The sequence below is a fragment of the Phascolarctos cinereus genome, unplaced genomic scaffold, assembly GCF_003287225.1.
Source record: "Phascolarctos cinereus isolate Bilbo 61053 unplaced genomic scaffold, phaCin_HiC Scaffold_2;HRSCAF=192, whole genome shotgun sequence".
Classification (NCBI taxonomy): domain Eukaryota; kingdom Metazoa; phylum Chordata; class Mammalia; order Diprotodontia; family Phascolarctidae; genus Phascolarctos; species Phascolarctos cinereus.
Genome location: NW_027555625.1, coordinates 31,063,473 through 31,084,456, shown reverse-complemented (window position 1 = coordinate 31,084,456; position 20,984 = coordinate 31,063,473).

The window sequence follows — 20,984 nt, the reverse complement described above, 5'->3', positions numbered from 1 at the left end:
ATTGCATACCATGGCTGTTATTGTGTACAAAGTCCTCTTGGTTCTGCTCACTTCACTCAGCATCAGACCATATAAGTCTTTCCAGGTTTTTCTGAAGTCAGCCTGTTCATCATTTCTTATAGCACAATAGTATTCCATTACATTCATATACCACAACTTGCTCAGCCATTCCCCAATTGATGGGCATCCTCTCAATTTCCAATTCTTTGCCACCACAAAAAGAGCTGCTATAAATATTTTTGTACATGTGGGTCCTTTTCCCATTTGTTTGATCTCTTTGGGATATAGCCCTAGAAGTGCTATTGCTGGATCAAAGGGTATGCACATTTTTGTAGTCCTTTGGGCATAGTTCCAAATTGTCCTCTAAAATGGTGGGATCATTTCACAGCTCTACCAACATTGTATTAGTGTTCCAATTTTCCCACATCTTCTCTAACATTCATCATTTTACTGTTTTGTCATGTTGGCCAATCTGATAGGAGTGATATGGTACCTCAGAGTTGTTTTGATTTGCATTTCTCTAATCAATAATGATTTAGAGCATTTTTTCATATGACTATAGATGGCTTTAATTTCTTCATCTGAGAACTGTCTGTTCATATCCCTTGACCATTTATAAGTTGGGGAATGGCTTGTGGTTTCATAAATTTGTCTTAATTCTTTATATATTTTAGAAATGAGGCCTTTATCAGAGAGACTGGTTGTAAAAAATTATTTCCCAATTTTCTACCTTCCTTCTAATCTTAGTTGCATTGGCTTTGTTTGTGCAAAAACTTTTCAATTTAATGTAGTCAAAATTATCCATTTTACTTTTCATAATGTTCTCTATCTCCTGTTTGGTCACGAATTCTTCTGTTCTCTATATATCTGATAGGTAAACTATTCCTTGTTCTCCCAGTTTACTTATGGTATCAGCCTTTATATCTAAGTCATGAACCCATTTTGACTTTATTTTGGTATATGGTGTGAGATTTGGGTGTATGCCTAGTTTCTGCCATACTCTTTTCCAATTTTCCCAGCAGTTTTTTTCAAAGAATGGGTTCTTATCCCAGAAGCTGGGGCCTTTGGGTTTATCAAATAATAGATTACTATAGTCATTGACTGCTATGTTTTGCATATTTAAACTAATCCACTGATCCACCCCCTATTTCTTAGCCAGTACCAAGCAGTTTTGATGATTGCTGCTTCATAATACAATTTAAGATCTGGAATTGCTAGGCCACCTTCCCTGCATTTTTTTCATTAATTCCTTTCATATTCTGGACCTTTTTTTTTCCCAAATGAATCATTATTATTTTTTCTAACTGTATAAAATAATTTCTTGGTAGTTTGATTGGTATGGCACTGAATAGGTAAAATAGCTTAGGCAGGATTGTCATTTTTATTATATTAGCTAGGCCTACCCATGAGCAATTGATGTTTTTCCAATTATTTAGATCTGATTGTATTTGTGTGAAAAGTGTTTTGTAATTGTGTTCATAGAGTTCATGGGTTTGTTTCGTAGGTAGACTCCTAAATATTTTATAATGTCTACAGTGATTTTAAATGGGATTTCTGTTTCTATCTCTTGCTGTTGGGCTTTGTTGGTAATATATAGAAATGCTGATGATTTATGTGGGTTTATTTTATAGCCTGCAACTTTGCTGAAGTTGTTTATTATTTCAAGTAGTTTTTTTTACTTGATTCTCTAGGATTCTCTAAGTATATCATCATGTCATTTGCAAAGAGTGATAGCTTTGTTTCTTCTTTGCCTATTATAATACCTTCAATTTCTTTTTCTTCTCTTATTGCTAAAGCTAAGGTTTCCAGTACAATATTGAATAACAGTGGTGATAATGGACGTCCTTGTTTCACCCCTGATCTTATTGGAAATGCTTCTAGCCTATCCCCATTACATATAATGTTTGCTGAAGGTTTTAGATATATGCTATTTATTATTTGAAGGAAGACTCCATTTACACCTATGCTTTCTAGTGTTTTTAATAGGAATGGGTGCTGTATTTTATCAAAAGATTTTTCTGCATCTATTGAGATGATCATGTGGTTTCTGTTGGTTTTGTTGTTGGTTACTAATAACAATCTTAAACATATATTTTACATAAGTGAAAGGTAAACAGTCTTTCCTTATCCAGTCCCTCGAATTTAGTCTTTTATATGTACTTATATTTCTCTTGACTCTTGCATGCCAAATATTCTATGAAGTTCACAGTTTTTTAACAAAGTCCTGAAAGTCTGACAGTTCATTAAATGTCCACTTTTTTTTTCATTCAGGATTATGCTTAGCTTTGTTAGGTATGGCATTTTTAGCCAGAGCTCCAGTTCTTTTGCTGTTCAATATATAATGTTCCAAGGCCTGAGATCTTTTAATGTCACTGATGCTAGGTCTTCTGGGATTCTACTTGCGGCACTGCCATATTTAATTTTTTTTTTCTGGCTCATAATATTTCATTCTTGAGCTCGGAGTTTGGGAATTTGAATGTAAGATTATGGGTTATCCACATAGTATCTCTTTCAGGTGGTGAAAGGTGGTGGATTTTTTTTTCTATTTCTACTTACCCTTTTTGTTCTAATGCTTCAAGACCATTTTCTTTAATTGTTTCTTGTTATTGTATTAAGATTCTCAGAAGCCCAACTCCCTTCACTGTTCCAGGGGCAAAAGTTCCTGTGCGTGGGGCCGAGGCAGCCTCTCAACACAACTAACTTCAGGGCTTGCCACTTGCCTAAGTAGACCTAGGACCTACCCTAGAGGCTTTTATTCTTCACAGGGACCAAAGCTCCCTGTGGGATTTTTCTTCAGATCTTCTCTGATTGTCCCAGCACCCCTATTCTGCCGAACTCTTATTTATTTTAACTACTCTATGTTTGCCCTGAGATGCTATTTCATCTCTTTTGTGGAGGAAGACCTTGAGAGCTTGGGATTTTCTGACCAACTCTTCCATCTTCCCAGGAATTTATTAAGCATTGACTTTGTACAATGCACTGTTCTGTTGCTGGAGGAATAAAGGAAAAAAAATGATTATACAATTAAGCAGCTTTTGTTTCCCTGAAGGACAAAATTTCAGGGAATAGCAAATGATTTAAAGAAAAGGAGGAGGCAGAACTAAGAAGTAGAGGCATTGGGAGATGTCCTATTGTAGAAGATACTCTCCTGCCTCAAATTTCTCCTTAGAAAGGCAAATTATTCTATATCTACAAGTGATCCAATTCGATCCTGTGTTATCTAGTAGATTACCCCTTCTGTCATCCTACTCTTTCACTTATCTTTTATCTTTCCCTGTCTATTGCCTGCTTCTCTACTAGCTACAATAATGTCTATATCTCCCCCATCCTTAAAAATTCCTCACTTGATCTATACATTTCACCTAGCTACCATGCCATTTCTTTGCATAGGATACTGCTAAGGTAGCACTTACATTAAGCCTTAAAGGAAAGGGACAAATGTAATGTCTGAAGTGTACAATTTGCTTCTGTGTATTGGAAGGAAGTATGACAGTGATTCAGGATGAGGTAATTGCCACCAGAAATTACAGAAAATATATTATTAAAGAGCCTGTATAAGTCTATAGAGATGATGCAACAAAATACTATAAAGTATGTAGCACATGATATAATATATAAATTATGTATTATAGCTTTTAATAAATTTTACATTTACCAATCTATGAATTACATGTTTGATAATTGATAGTCTAATTGATTATCGTACAAGAAGCATTAATATGTGCTTATGATATATACAAATATTTTAGTAAGTGTTAGGATTTCATAGGGGAAAAAATACACGCAAAAAATAAGCCAGTCTAGGCCCTAAAGGATTTACATTCTCATAGATTGACAGCATGTTGTTGTTCATCCTTCATTTTCCAAGAGGACCAATGACATCACATAGTGATGGATTTAAGTGAGGCAAAGCTGTCCAAAGTCAGCCTCACTATCTCTTCCTAAGTTAACAAAGTGTAATGGCAAGACAAAAGTCAAGATGAGTGGCCATGGCCTAGGATGCAGGAGATGACCTTGGCATCTTTGATGTCTGACCTCTAGGTACTCCACAGTGCCTGCTTCAACTGCCTTCATGGCCAATGGCACAAGTTATTCTCATCTGCCCATTCCATGGGAGGAAGTCTTTAAATGCTTGGTGTAGACATCCCCCTAACTCACAGGTGGGTTTGAGGCTGGTCAGCATGGGGTATTCAGGGAGGACTACCACCACTGGTGTAAGTGCTACCATGCCCCACAAACTTCATCAGGAAACTCACCTCATGTGAAATTGGATTAACCTTGGTACTCACACTCAGTAACCTCAGTACCCTCTGCTTGTTTTATTAGAGGGATAGAAGATGGAAGAAAGAACTTGTCCCAAAATTTTTATTAAAAGAATTCCGAGGTCATTAATTATGTCCCTGTACTCATACCCTATTCTTCTCCCTGCTTTTAGTTTCCTTTCGTATTGCTTCCCTCACCCGTGCCATTAGATTGTAAGCTCCTTGATGGAACGGCTTGTTATTTTTTTTTCTCTTTTACTTACAACACAGACATACACATGGACATAGAAAGATATGGCTATTTATAGATATAGAGAACCTTCAATAAAGTATTATTAAATATCTACTATGTGAAGTACTGTAAAAGGCATTTAATAAATACATCATTTGATCTTTATAACAGCCCTGCCAGGTAGGTGCTATTATGATCCTTATTTTACATTTGAGGAAACTGCCGTAAACAAAGATTAAGTCACTTGTCCACTATTATATATCTAGCAAGTGTCCTAGTAAATGGCTATCTTTATTTTTATGCTTGTTTATTCATCTAATACATACGCACATAATTTATGTGTGCATGGTATACATACATACATACACACATGTGTGTGCATATGTCTTTATCAGGAATGGTATGGAGCAAAAGCTAGAGAGACAACCTCAGCTTGAGGAGGAACCAAGTATAAGTTCACCTCTGAAACATACTAGTTGTTTCATCCTGTACAAGTTATATGCCCTCTCAATGCTTTAGTAAGCTGTGTAACAGAATGTTTTAGAGTAGGTTCCATCCTGAACTGGTGAAAGGAGTTTCCTAAACCTAGGATTTCTCTCTACCAATGAAATTTCAGGTTTAGTACCTATCAAGATCTGTAGATGTACATTTATCTGTATCATGCTCAAGTTCTGAATTTGGAGCTGTATCTACCTCTAGATTTCTTGGTGGTACAATGGGTAGAATCTCAGGCCTCAAGTCAAGAAGACTCATCTTTCAGAGTACAAGTCTGGTCTCAGAAACTTACTGGCTATTTGACTCTTGTTAAGTCACTTAACCCTATTTGCCTCAGTTTCCTCATATGTAAAATGATCTGGAGCAGGAAATGCAAACCGCACCAATATCTTTGCCAAGAAAACCCCAAATAGGGTAACAAAGAGTCAGACAAAATTGAAGACAACTGAACAAAAACTACTTCTGCATATATATATATATATATATATATATATATATATATATGTATATATATATATGTGTATATATATATATGTGTGTGTGTGTGTGTGTGTGTGTGTGTGTGTGTGTGTGTGTGTATGTATATTCAGTAGCATATATAGCTACTGAATGTTTTTGATACATTATCTTATGGGATCCTCCCCTTCTCCCCCCAAATGAGATCAACAAATTTAAGATGACAATAGTACATATATCATTTTCCCCATTTTTCAGATGAGGCAATTGAGGCTCAGGACAGTTTAAATCTACCCAAGTTAGCACAGCTAAGAAATAGCCAAATACAAATTGCACCCAGGCTTCTTTCTTCAACTCCAGTATTTAAGCAGGATTTAGGCAGGGCATAAACTGATATGCCTACTCATTTTTTTTTTTACAAACATGTAAGTTAAATGACTAAATTAGTAAAGAAAAAGTATGCTCAGGAAGCTCCCTATTAGATTTGTAATGACAAAGAAGTGAACTTGTCTTATTTCCAGTTATAAGTATAATTATAGGCAAAAGAAAGATGCTCTTAGATAAATGACCAGAATTGAATTTGTTCATTACAGTTTTTTGAAAGAGATGAAATGATGTAAAGTTAGCCCACGGCACAACTGTGAAGTGAATGAGATTTGATTTTTCCCCCTCCTAGCCCCCTTCCCCAATTCTTCTCGTCAAGTGTCCTTTGGTGCCTCTTTCTGTTAATGTTAATGTACCCTTTGACTGACGAAGACCTTCAGAGTTGGACGCTTCCCAAATATGGCCTCAGATTCCCAACCCTCACTACTGTCTCACTGTGACCAGCATCAACGTTTACTGCCCCGTGTCTTATTCCTTCTTGGCTCTGATCTGTGTTGACTACTATGATAAACTCATCTTGACACTTGGTGATTTTGTTAACTGAGATAAAGGGCTACTCTAATGAAATAACGTATTTGCATTTTAAAAGAGATCTTCAAACCATAAAACTCTAACGTATAGAAATGTGATCAGTTATTTAAATATATCATTGGGCATCTTTAGGTGTGGAAAGGTCATGTCATGTGATGCAAACTTGTCCAGCTCAGTGTATGTTGTCAATTTGTTCACAGTACTGTTTATTCTTCTTATATGTGGAGGTGGCTCAAAATGCTGCATGGTTGTACTTCTGCAATCCCTCCCCACCTCCTACAAATGTGTTTGAAACCTGGAGGAAGCAGCAAATTTGTTTTGGGTAATAGCGGATCATTAGGGTATAATGGTCATTTAGTGCATCTTAATCAATTCCCAGAGTGACCAGAATTTACTGACAATTTGATGCACAGCCATAGCTAGCAATATGACCACCCAGGGCAAAGAGTTATAAAAAAGAAATCTGAATGAAATAACTTCAAATTAATTTTATTATTCATGAACTAAAACTAATGTAAGCAATTAAGATATATTCAGTTAATCCATAATTCTCCTCCAGGCTTCTGAAACAATGCTTTTTTTTTGGGGGGACCACTAAATTTCAGTGTCCTTGGACAAACTTTCAGCTGATCTTTCCTAGTTATAGCTCCAAAATGATTTAATAAAACATGGAACATTTAAGCAAAGTTGTCTTGCATCATGCAAGAATTCTTGCTCTAACCCTGTACTCAGAGATACTGAATTCAAGTCCTGATCGTGATGCTTGTCATGTGACCTAAGGCAAAGTGCTTGATTTCTTCATGCTTCTTTTTTCTCATGTAGAAAATGAAGACTTTGATGTGATCAAGGGTTTCTCTCTCTGTCTCTCTGTCTCTCTGTCTCTCTCTGTCTCTCTGTCTCTCTCTCTCTCTCTCTCTCTCTCTCTCTGTCTCTCTCTCTCTCTCTCTCTCTCTCTCTCTCTCTCTCTCTCTCTCTCTCTCTTTCTCTCTCTTCCTCTCTCTCCCCCTCTCTTCCTCTCTCATTTTGACAATCTGGTTGGAGCCTCTGGATACATTCTCAGAACAATGTATTTAAATGTACAAAATAAAACACAATGAAATATAATGTAACAATTATTTTGAAATAAAGATGTATTTTTCCCATCCAATTTCATCAGTCCTCTGAAATAGACCTATCAAAATCTATCCATGAACAATAAGTTAAGAAGCCCACCCAAGGCTTCCAGGGGTCCCTTCAAGCTTTAGATTTAATAATGTAAGAGCCAAAAAAAAAGCTACACTAGAAAATGAAACCTTGGCTCCACATTTTTTCTTAATGCTTTACTCTATCTTCCTGATAAATCTTGCTAAACACTATGGCTGCTTCCATGATTGCTAAAATAAGCTGTCACACATAGTTTATCAATGTTCAGCTCTAAACTTAACATTGATCGGTTCCAGGAATGAATTAGGACACACTTCTGTTCCCTCTTGACTCTTGCTGTCTTTGTGTGCACAGCAGGATTTGGGGGGCTTGACTCAATAATCAATGACTAGGGGATTGGCAGGTTGCTCATGTATTAACACTACATGAGCTTTCTCTTTCATGCTTTCTCCAGAATTTGGGATTGATTTCAGGGCAGCTATAAAAATCAATGGGACGTACAGGAAAATTGCTTCTTTAATTCTATTTCTAAGAATCTCATTACCATCTGATTGGACATGGGCTTGGGGTTTTACTTCATTCTTGGTTTTTGCAGGGAGTGCACAATACTTCTCTATTTGCAGGCTCAATGTGAGTAGGGAGTGTTTCATTTTTTGGCATATGTATCCTTAGTTCCCTGAAGATTACGTGGCATACAGTAGGTGCCAGTAAATATTATCAAATACTTCTTAATAGCTATATTGTTAAAAATAGAACTGATTATGACAGGGCTATGTCCATCACAACTTTTGGTACTAATTTATAGTTTCTATATTATAGGAGTGACTTAAAAACGTAGATCACCTGACTGAAGAACCAAGTGTTTTCATTTGTACTGTTCAGGTAAACAAACGTCTCTTTGAGATTATGGAATGCAAATTTCTTTAGAGCAGCGGCTGAAACTTCCTCCTTCCCTCTCTCCTTTTCTTCCTCCTTTCTTCTTTCCAGTATCCCTTTCTTCCTCCCTCCCTCCCTCCCTCCCTTCCTTCCTTCCTTCCTCCCTCTCTCCTTCCCTTCCTTCCTTCCTTCCTTCCTTCCTTCCTTCCTCCCTCCTTCCCTCCCTCCCTCCCTCCCTCCCTCCTTCCTTCCTCACTCCCTTCCTTCTTTCCTCCCTTCCTCCCTTCCTCCATTTTGCCCTTCCTTCCTTCCTGAATAAGGAGCTTCCAAACAACAGGAGAGGATAATGCAGAAACCATCTTTTTGGGCCCCTATTTCAAACACACACACACACACACACACACACACACACACACACACACACACACACACACACTTCTCCTTATGGCAAACCTAGTCCTGTGATAGGACCATTCTTGTTCATTAGCCACAAATAGGTTATAACAAAAGCACAGCCTGGGAATGAAGAGACCTGGATTTTTGATCTAGCTCAGTCACAAATGAACTGTGTGCCCTTGGATCAATCACAGAAACTCCCTGGGATATCATTTTTATTTATGATGAAAATGTGATGTCAGGTGATCTGAAAGGTCACCTCTCATATCAAATTCTGACTCCAAAAAAAAAAAATAGGAAGGTACTTTCTGACTTCTGAAGAATATGCCAATGTAGGTTGTTATCACAGCCCTTACCTCCCTCCTCTTCTCATGCTTACTTTCGGATATTATCAATTTAGCTTGCTGAAAATCTTTTATTCTTGGTAAAACCTTGCCTTCTGACTTACAGACTAGATCTAGGTTTTGTTTATGTTTTGACTCATCAGTAAAAGGTCAATATCTTAAAGCCATGCTTTCTCGATGCTGAAAAAAACTGGTGTATATATTTTATGATTCAAAGAGATCTTTAATGTCCCTTGTCTCTCTCCTCCCCACCCCATCCCCCCAAAAAAAAACACTTCCCCATTTGATTGGTTAAGGACATGATTTTTTACATTTTCCTGTACTTTTATTAAAGCATTACAGATGCTAAGTAGATGAACATGAGTCCCCTCCCACCCAACTCACACACGAGGCATAGTTATTAGAGAAGACCTCAGTACCTAAGTGTGATTCAGTGGAAAGACCAGTGATTCTGTAGGAGCAGCACCCTTATTCAAAGCCTGCTTCTATCATTACCTGCATGTGTGGTATAAGACAAATCATTTAACCTCCCTGCTACTCAGTTTTCTCATCTCTGAAAGGAGGTGCTTGGGCTAGCTGGACTATGAATTTCTTTGATCCTACGCATTTAGGCCAACCTGTATACTCCCCCAAAGAATCCACATTATAAGACGATCTCACCATCTGCTCTGTAAGCCTTCCAATGAGGGAGACACCACTACTACACCTGCTGAGGCAGCCAGTTGACAAAGTTTTATTCAGCAATCACTATATTCCAGACATTCTCCTAACCACTGGAGATACACAAAGAGAAGAATTTGTGAGAGCTCACCAACCGTTGTGAGATTGCATGTAAACAACTCTGTACCCATGAGATATACGCAGGATAAATTGGGCATTATCTCAGAGGAAAGGAAATAAGATTAAGGTTCACTAGGAAAGGCTTCTTAAGGCAGGTGGGCTTTTAGTTGAGACTTGAAGAAAACCAGGGCATCCAGAAGTCAGAAGTGAGGAGGAAAAAAAAACATTTCAGATGTGGGATATATTCACTGAAAGTGCATGAAGTCAGGAGATGGACTGTCTCATGAAAAGAGCAATAAGGAAACCAACATCAGTAAATCATAGATGACATAAATGGAAGTAAAATGTAAGAAGAATGGAAAAGGTGGGAATAAGAGGTTCTGGAGGGCTTTAAAATCAAGGAAATTATTTTATATTTTATATCAGAGGCAATACAGAGCTATTGAAGTTTACTAAGCAGGGGTTATATGGTGAGGTCTGCACTTTAGCAGATTCCTTTGACAAGTTTTAGTTAAAGGAGGTTTTTATTTTTCCTAATTTTGAAATTAAAATATATAATGCCTCATCACCTCCTGAAATGCTAACATTTTTAGCATGAAGCGTATACACTCACAAAAGCACTGAATTTGTAGGCAGAACATCTGTCTTAAAATGTTGGTGCCACTTGTTACTACTTTAGTGACATAAGGACACTGGAAGACCAAAACACAGTTAAAGAACCTGGGTGTGAATCCCAATTTACTACCTACTATCCATCTGACACTAAGAAAGACAACCTTCTGGGGCCTTAATTTCCTTGTCTCTAAAATGAGGTAGTTGGCCTAAATGACTTTTGAGGTCTCTTCCAGACCTCATTCTACGATCCCATAATTCACTAACTTCTTTAGGCCTCAATTTCATTTTCTATAAAATGAAAAGGTTAGACAAGATGATCTGGGACAGACATTCCAAATCTCAGTTAGCAAGATTCTTACTCTTGCAACACATTGGATGGATAAAAAATATGGTTCCTTATCTTTTCTTATATGTATCATGGGCTCATTTGGGAGACTAATGAAGCCTACAAATCCCTTCCTAAAATAATATTTTTAAGTAATTGAAAAACATGCTAAATCTTCATTAAAGATTAGTCAAAATAAAGCTGTATTATTGTCTCATTGAATTTCTCAGAACTCCTGAAATTAATCAATGGATCCTTTTGGGGTGGTCTATCAACTATCCATCTAGTTTAAAGATAGACATCTCTAATTATCATGTTCACTAAGTATAGTTATCTTTATTAGGTAAGATTACATATTGATTGAATTAATTAATTAGGACTTAGTACCAACCTCTATACATCTTTGAAGAAATAAAACTATTGTATAAGACACTTACTTGTTTATTCCTCAAGGAATGTCTATAAAGTGTGAAGTATCTGCAAAACAGATACAGACAATGGGATTCTGAAATTAAAGGGGGGAAAGAATCACACAGAGCTGAGCCCAGAACCAGTAGTCCTGGGTCAAATAGAGAAAAGACAAAGTATGGAGATTCTTTAGAAGGACACAGAAGAGTCCCAGAGTATGAGAAGCTCAAACCTGCTACAGTGGAAGGAAAAGAAATACCAATAATATTATGGATTTCTCAAAATATGAAACTTGCCATTGTTTACATTCCTTCTTTCAAGATTTTTTATAAGTCCTTTTATTGTGTATCTCTAACCATGCTTTTATGAAGCTGGTAAGCTTAGAGCACCAGGAAAGAAGAGAAATTCTTCCAGTGGAGATCTAACCTCAACTTTTATTAGAAAAGTCTGTAGCAGGTGAGTGTACATCCGTCCATCCATCCCTTGGGTCAATTTGCATATTTGCATATTCATTTGTTTCAGCTGGGCTTTTCCCAAGCAGCACAGCACATTTCCATTGTTTCTCCTTTAGTGTTCCAATGTTTGTCTTCAGCTCAGTTAGTTATCAGTCACCCATTTTAGCACAATGCATTATTCTCCAGAATTACAGTATCAGCACTGTTGACTGGGAGTGATTAATTACTGATTGCATAATTACTTTATCATGGGGCACCAGGGGGAAAAATGAAATAAAACCCTGCCATGATACTATTTCCTTAGCTTATTTTCATTTTAAGAAAATTACCATTGTTTGTTTTTAGCATACCTTTAAAAGTAATTCATCTTCAAACAGAAATATTAAATTTATAAGGTCCACATGACATAGTCCAAAAACAAATATGTACATACCTACTATTAAACTTTTATTTTTCAACTGGGCTACAAAATAGAGTGTTTAATAAGTGGATCCAAGGGTTATAAAATAAAATAGAGTGATAAACCTGTCACTCTTGTGAATTGATTATTTTTAATTATAATTAGAACAAATAAAATTCTTCTTGCAGTTTTAAGAGGGCATTTGCTTTTATGGGATCATGGCTCCCATGAGTCTAGTACTATTCTCCTTGCTTATATTTTTTTTTTCCAGAGAAGGGTGCCCAGTGGTTACGTTAGTGTATAGAATGGTTGCCAACCTAAATGGTGCAAGTAATTTACTATAACTCCTTTTTTGGAAAGGGTTTCATAAACCAAGTTGGTAATGTCTTCTTCTCTAGTACATGAACCATAAAAATGGAATGTACAGCTCTGGGTACACTATTTCAGAAAAAGTCCTAAAATGACCAACAGGATAATAGGAACATACATAGGGTGGGAAGAGTCCTCAAAACTCATCTAGTCTGACCTCCTTAATTTCAGGAAAATGAAACCAAGGAAAATTAAAGAATTTGCCTAAGAGAGTAGCAGATTTAAAATTTAAAACCAGTAATACTAATTCCAAATTCAGGGCTCTTGGAGTAGACTGATAATTAGACCTTTCCAATCTAAAAAGTCAAATTCTCTGGGAGGATAAGAAAAAAAAATGCTCTAAAATCATGACAAGATTCAAAAAAGTCAATAAGTTCTTGATCATTAAATCCCAGGAGACCAATTTTACACACATACATATTCACAAACATTTTTTCCCTTTGAAGACTAAAACACAAATTCAAGAGAAATAAGGAAAGCTCTGGTTCATATCCCAAGGAGTATATTTAAAGAATCCATTGGTTCAATTCAATCAATAAATACTTATTAAGTACTTAATATGTTCAAACAGAGATGTGTGGCATAAAAAAGAGACAGTCAGAGACAGAGACAGAAAGAGAGGGAAAAGGAAGGAAGGAAAGAAGGAAGGAAAAAGGGAAAGAAGAAAAGAAGGAAGGAAGGAAATAAGAAAGCAAGGAAGGAAAGAAAGAAGGGAGAGGAAGCAAAGAAAGAGGGAAGGAGGGAAAAAACACAGGATGGAAGGAAAGAAGGATAAAAGAGGGAGAGAGGACGTGAGGATATGTGAAGTTTTTATTAATGTAAAATAAAATTCTACCTCTTTGTAACTCTATTCATCACTCCATATTCTTCCCTTTGTGACCAAGTGGAAAATATATAACCTCTGCTCCACATGACAGAAGTATAAACACTTGAGCACATCTGTCATGCTCCTCTCCCTATCTCTCAAGCCAGTCTTCTATTCTCTTGGCTAAACTTATCCAATACCTTTAACTAATTCTCATATGACATGCACTAAAGGCTTTCTGTCAAACTGGTTGTCTTACTCTGGATTCCTATTAGATTATCAATGTGCCTTTAGAAATGTATAGTGTAGAAACCCTCTGAGAACAGCTTGCATTTACATAGTGCTTTAATGCCTGCAAAGCACTTGAAAAATATTATGGGGGAGGGGAGCCAAGATGGCAGAGTGTAAGTAGTGACTTACTCGAACTCTCCCCCAGACCTCTCCAAATACCTGCAAGAAAATGGCTCTAAACAAATTCTAAAGCAGCAGAATCCACAAAAATACTGAGTGAAGCAAATTTCCAGCCCAAGAAAACCTGGTTGATCAGAAAGGTATACTGTACCAGGGAGAAAGAGGAGTGCAGTTCAGTGTGGGTGCCCAGGCCTCAGAGAACCTGGAGCAGCCCTCAGCAAACTTGGAGAATCCCTCAGAGGACTGAATTGCAGGCAGCTGTGGTGTGGATTCCAGATGTCTCAACCCATGAATGCCATAAACAACTTAGAAGGTCAGTGGGAAAAGTCTGTTTCTACTGTGAGAGAGGAGCTAGGTCTCAGTCTCAGTTCCCCAGCAACCTCGGCCCAGGGAGGTGGCCTCTTCCTGAGTTTCTGGCCCACAGACTGAAGGGGAATTGAGTGGCTGACCAGAGGGAGACTGCAGGGATCTCTTTGCCAGTGCCAAGGCAAGAATCTCTTGCTTTGCCCATGCTTAGATCTCATTCACAGTTCTGGGTTCTGGGTGGCATTCCTGGGGTGAGGAGGAGAGTTGGTGTGGTGGAGGAGAGGAAATTTCCTCACAGTTCCAAGACAGAAAAGACTGCTTGTGGTTACTCATAGACCAGAACAAAAGCCAGGAAAGGAGTAAACCCCTTGCCCCTTATCATACCACCTTAGAAGAACTGGAAATTTACAAGTCCCTACACGTATCTCTGAAAACATCTGTACAAACCCCCAAAGTTTGGGACAGTATATTCTCCACATTGGAAGCAGACTCTTATCTAAACAAAGAGTTTAAAACTCAAGTAATTGGCCAGGATCATGAGCAAACCTCTCAAAAAGAGTCAGACTATATTATCTTGCTTTGGTGACAAAGAAGATCAAAACATACAACCAGAAGAAGACCACAAAGTCAAAGTTCGTACATCCAAAGCCTCCAAGAAAAATATGAATCAATCCCAGGCCTTGGAAGAGCTCAAAAAGGGATTTTGAGAAGCACGTAAGAGAAATAGAGGAAAAACTGGGAAGAGAAATGAGAGTGATGCAAGAAAATCATGAAAAACAAGTCAACAGCTTGCTAAAGAAGACCCCACAAAAAAAAATTACTGAAGAAAACAACACCTTAAAAAATAGCCTAGCCCAAATAGCAAAAAAGGTCCAAAAAGCCAATGAGGAGAAGAATGTGCAAAAAAGTAAAATTGGCCAAATGGAAAAGGAAGTCCAAAAGATTACTGAACAATATACTTCCTTAAAAATTAGAATAGAGCAATTGAAAGCTGTGACTATGAGAAATCAAGACACTGTAAAACAAATCCAAAAGAATGAAAAATTAGAAAACAATGTGAAATATCTCATTGGAATTACAACTGACCTGGAAAATAGGTCCAGGAGAGAGAATTTAAAAATTGTTGGACTAACTGAAAGCCATGATCAAAAAAAGAGTCTAGACATCATGTTTCAAAAAATTGTCAAGGAAAACTGCCCTTTAGAACCAGAGGGCAAAACAGAAATTGAAAGAATACACCTGTCTCCTCCTGAAAGAGATCCCCAAAGGAAAACTCCTAGGAATATTGTAGCCAAATTCCAGAGTTCCCAGGTCAAGGAGAAAATAGTACAAGCAGCCAGAAAGAAACAGTTCAGGTCTTGTGGAAACACAATCAGGATAACACATGATTTAGCAGCTTCTACATTAAGGGCATAGGGGGCTTGGAATATAATATTCTGGAAGGCAAAGGAGATAGGATTACAACCAAGAATCACCTACCCAGCAAAACTGAATATAATCCTTCAGGAGAAAAAATGGTCATTCAGTGAAATAGAGGACTGTCAAGCATTCTTGTTGAAAAGAACAGAACTGAATAGAAAATTTGACTTTCAAATACAAGACTCAAGTGGAACAGGAAGAGGCAAACAGAAAAGAGAAATCATAAAAGACTCGTTAAGGCAGAACTGTTTACATTCTTGCATGAAAAAGATGATATTTATAACTCAAGAGAACTTTGTCAGTATTAGGGCAGTTGGAGGGGAAAATTATATATATATATATGTATAGATAGATAGATAGATAGATAGATAGATAGATAGATAGATAGATAGATTAGATTAGATAGATAAATAAATAGAGGACACAGGGTGAGTTGGAGATGAAGGGGTCATATATGGAGAATAAAATTAAGGGATGAGAGGATTATACTAGGAGAAGGAGAAAGGGAGAGGTGGAACAGGGTAAAATATCTCACAAAAAATGAAAAAAAGGCTCTTACAGCAGAGGGGAAATGGAGGAAAGTGAGAGGGAATGAGTGAATCTTATTATTGTAGGATTTTGCTTACGGAGGAAATAACATACACACTCAATGGGGTATGGAAATCTGCCTTACCCTACAGGAAAATGGGGGGGGAGGGGACAAGACAGCAGGGGAGTGATAGAGAGGAGGCCAGATTGGGAAAGGGGGTAATCAGAAGCAAATACTTCTGAGGAGGGACAAGGTCAAAAGAAAGAATAGAATAAATGAGGGGGCAGAATAGGATTAAGGGAAATAGAGTTAATATTTCACATGTCTACTATGGAAGTGTTTTGAATAACTGCACATGTATAACCTATATTGAGTTGCTTGCCTTTTCAATGAAGGTGGGTGAGGAGGGAGGAAGGGAGAAAATTTGGAACCCAAAGTTTTTAAAACACATGTTTAAAAATATGCTTTCACATGGAACTGGGAAATAAGAAATACAGGAAATGGGATACAGAAATCTATCCTGCCCTAAAGGAAAATAGAAGGGGAAGGGGATAAGAGAAGGGGGGGGAGAGAGATAGAAAAGAAGGCAGACTAGGGGAAGGGGTATTCAGAATGCATGCCATCTTGAGATAGGGGGAGGGGCAAGATGGGGTGAAAATTTGGAACTCAAAATCTTGTGGAAGTAAATGTTGAAAACTAAAAAAAGGAATTTATCTATCTATATATAAATAGAAATATTTAAAAAAGAAATATATAGTCTAGAATGCCATTTTTGGAAGAACAAATTATTGCTGCTTGAAATATTTCAATTCCAACTTATCCCATCATGTCGAGCAGCACACTTTACTTAACTCTAGATGTGATATGAGGAAAACACAGTAGGTCAGGACTATTTCATTCAGAATCAATGAAAATACATCTGTATGTAATTTCTAGGGTACATCAAGATATTTTTTTAAGAAGTCAAATCCTAGATTTAATAGGGACTTTAGAGATCTTCTAATATGATATTCTGTTTTATAGAATTACCTGTATATTGCTCCCTAATATGATATATGTTTTAATTAAATAGGTTCTCAACCATAAATTACAGGATTGGAAAACTAGAAGGAACATTGATAGTCATCTAGTCCATTCCATACATGAAAGGCAAACCCACACATGAATGTAATACCCCAAAAATAATAGCCAGAAAGTTGTCTTCCAGTCTCTATATTATTCATTCTGACTTTCCTTTTCATTATTCCCTTCATTAAGCCATCTAGAGAAATTAATAGGAGTAACATTTCACAATATTTTCATATTATTTTTGGGGAAAGATGGAGGAATATGGAGTAGAAATTAACTGAATTCAGAATTGATTAGGTGGACTAAATCAAAGATTTATTGTCAATTATTCTATGCAAACATGGCATGAGGTAGATACAATCCCGAGTATGTGCAAGGATGAGGAATGTACTAGCTCTCCAACCACTGCATTCAAATTTTTTGTAGTTCTAATTGTTAGGAAGTTGCCCATCCCCCAAACCAAAATTGGTTTCTTTGTAACCTCTGTTCATGTCTCCTAGTTCTGCCAGCTGTAACCAGCCAATTTAAATCTATCCCTTCTCTGTGTGACAGGCCTTTCAAAACTTGATGGAAGCTATTGTACATCCACTAAGTCTTCTCTTCTATAAAGTAAATTATGCCAGTGCCTTAAAGTAATTCTAATATCACATGAAATCAAGGTCCTTCACCATCCTGGTTCTCCTTCTCTGGCCTCTCTTCCACTTATGGATGGTCTTCTGAAACCATGATGTTCATGACATAATGCTACAGATGCGATCAATTGAGTGTTGTGTATCTTAAATCTATACTCATTCTCTTCACTGAAGCTATGGCTCTCTGAATATAGCCTCAAGTCACTTTATTTTAATGCCTTATCATACACTGACTCATACAGTCACTAAAACATTCTCTTCTTTCAGAACAACCGTTCTCTAACTCTGCCTCCTCCGTCTTGTTCTGTAAAGTTAATTTTTTTATCTATGTAAAGATTTACATTTATCTCCACTGAGATATTATTTTTAGTAGAATTAACCCAATTTTCTTATCTTTAATGATTCTTTTCGATCCTACCTCTGTCGCTCTTTGTGTAATCCATGTCTCCCAGCTATGTGTTATCTTTATATTATCCATGAATTTGATGAGCAAACCATGAGGATGTATCCAAGCCACTGACTTAAATGTCAATCAATAGATGGTCTTCCTCCTCCTCCTCTTCTTTTCCTCCTCTTCATCTTCCTACCGTACTTCTACTGCTGCTGCTACTACTACTACTACCACCGTCAATAACATTAATATAATCATCATCATCATCATCATCATCATCATTGGACAGGTAGGTGCTACAGTGCATAGAGTGACAAGCCTGGATTCAGGAAGACTCATCTTTATGAGTTCAAATTTGTCCTCAGAAACTTACTTGTGTGACCCAGGGCAAGTCACTTAACCTTGTTTCCTCAGTTTCCTCACCTGTAAAGTGAGCTGGAGAAGAAAATGGCAAATTATTCCAATATCTTTGCCAAGGAAATGCTAAATATGGACATGAGGAACTAGTTGGACACAACTGAAAAGGAGTGAACAACAACAACAACAATAATAATATCCAGAATTTTGGTAGCACAATGGGCTGTATGAAACATTTCATGTGCTATCTCATTTGGTACACATAACACACATGTGGGGAAGTTCTATTATTATCATCATTTCATAAATGGGGAAATTGAGGCTGAAAGATTAAATGCTTTCCTAAGGTCACACAGCTAGTATGTTCTATAGGCAGGCAATATTTATTTGAACTCATAGATTTTTTTTTCCTTTGCTTTTTGGTGAAGCAATCTGAGTTAAGTGACTTGCCCAGGGTCACACAGCTAGGAAGTGTCAAGTGTGTGAGGCCAGAGGTGGACTCAGATCCTTCTGACTCCATGGACAGAGTTCTGCCCACTGTGCTATCTAGCTGCCCCTCAACTCAGGTCTTTCTAATACAAATTCTAAGCTCTATCAACTGTGCCACTTAACAGCCTTTGATAAGGCCGCACAATCTCTCCTTAATCCAACTAATTGCATAACTGTCTGATCTATATCTTTCCATGTTCTTCACAAGAATATATGAAAGCAATAAGGAATGTTGCTATTAGCCATTGCACTGGCATGTTCAGATACAGGAATAGTGTAGAGGAAAGACAGATTTAATAAATGTTTTATGTGCACACAGAAGACTGAATAGCACCTAGTCAGAACAAATGTATAGTACTTGAAATACTTAAACTCCAACTTCTCCCAGATATATTGGCCTCCATATTTGCTAAGGGGCATTACTTAGGGCTCTCATCATTGAGAGCCACACACATCATTCTTCTTTCAAGACCCTGAAAGTTTTCAACTTCTACTGTTACAAATTCTCAAATTTTCTTTATTATAACACTATTAACAAGAGGCAGCTCATGGCCTTAGAGTCAGCCAGAGTTTGAATCCTGTCTCAGTCACTTACTAGCTGTGTGACTCTGGGAAAGTCACTTAAGCTCTTCTGCCCTCACTTTCCTCACTAATAAAAAGGGACTAATAATACCACTTACTTTACAAGAATGCGATGAGGATCAAATAACATTAGCGTATATAAAATAATTTGTAAAAGTCAAAACACTACATAAATGCTAGCTATCATTATTATTATTGGAGATCTAACCATGGAGTGGGGAAAAACTTTGGTTAAAGTCAAGCCTCCTACACATACTGGTTATATGATCCTGGGGAAGTAGATTAACTTCTCAGATTTCCAAACAATTCCGTCAGAATATACATAGCATGACAAATGCAGATTCGCATTGACAGAAGGAGAGTTTTCATTGGGAGTTCTCTATGGCAACGAAATCATAGGTCAAACCTAAATGAAGGAGGAAACAAAAGGGACTCCATCTTTTGGAAATGAATTGCTCTCAGAGGCAGCTCTATGTCTTAAGAAATCTGCATCCAAAAGGTAAACAGTGTGAAATATAAATTCACAGTATTATAGTGAATCCACTTTTTATGTTGTGCTTTTTTATGCTGTGTACATGAAAAAAATTTACTTTTAATTTCAAAAAAATCTTTGTCCTTTTAATTTTCATACGCTGCTCCTAGTAATACCTTCTGTAAGGGTACAATATAGCTACAGGAAGAAAATGATCAGCGCAAGGGATAATGTATTAGATCATCATTACAGCAAATCTTCCATTACATAAACACTAAACCAAGTGGAATAATTTCTGAAGTTATACCTTGAGACCACTGTAATTATTAAGGAAATCTTTCCATCTACCTTCCTGATTATTCATCAGCTGACCATTTGCAATGCTTTTTAATGGATACTTATGATCACAAGAAGTTAGGAATAGGTTTTGGAATTATCCTGACTAAAAATAAGCACAGTACCACCATCACCACTACCACCACCACCCAAGTAATAAAAACAATGTGACATCTCAGGTTTGTTTTCATTGGAGAACTTACAAAAAATAAATGAACAAACAAACTAAAGCCTACAAATTGAATGTATTTTAGAAGAATATTATATTAATGGAATTTTAATGAAGAATCCAATAAATCTTACTGAAGTTCTACAGCCTTGTTAGACCTATGCTACACTCAGTAGGTCATTAAAGGTGTTTTCTATTCCTAAACAGCCTATCTGATATCTGGGCAAGAAGACATACACATGGAACCATATGTTCTTAGTAACAGAAAACTATATCAGGATTCTTTTATTTTAAATCCAACAGTGAATAAGTGTCCACTGTGTACCTGACACTGTTCTAGGCAAGGAATACAAATACGAAAATGAACCAAAAGTGGTAAATGTCTTTAAAGAGTTTATATTCTAAGGTCAGAGATGTAAAGTTAATGGGACGAAAATATATGAGTAGTGCCTCATGTCTCCTAAAGACCTTTGCTTTGTGCTTTCATTCTGAGATGAATTTACTCAATTTTGTAAATGGATATTTGAACTATTTGTGATAACTATCC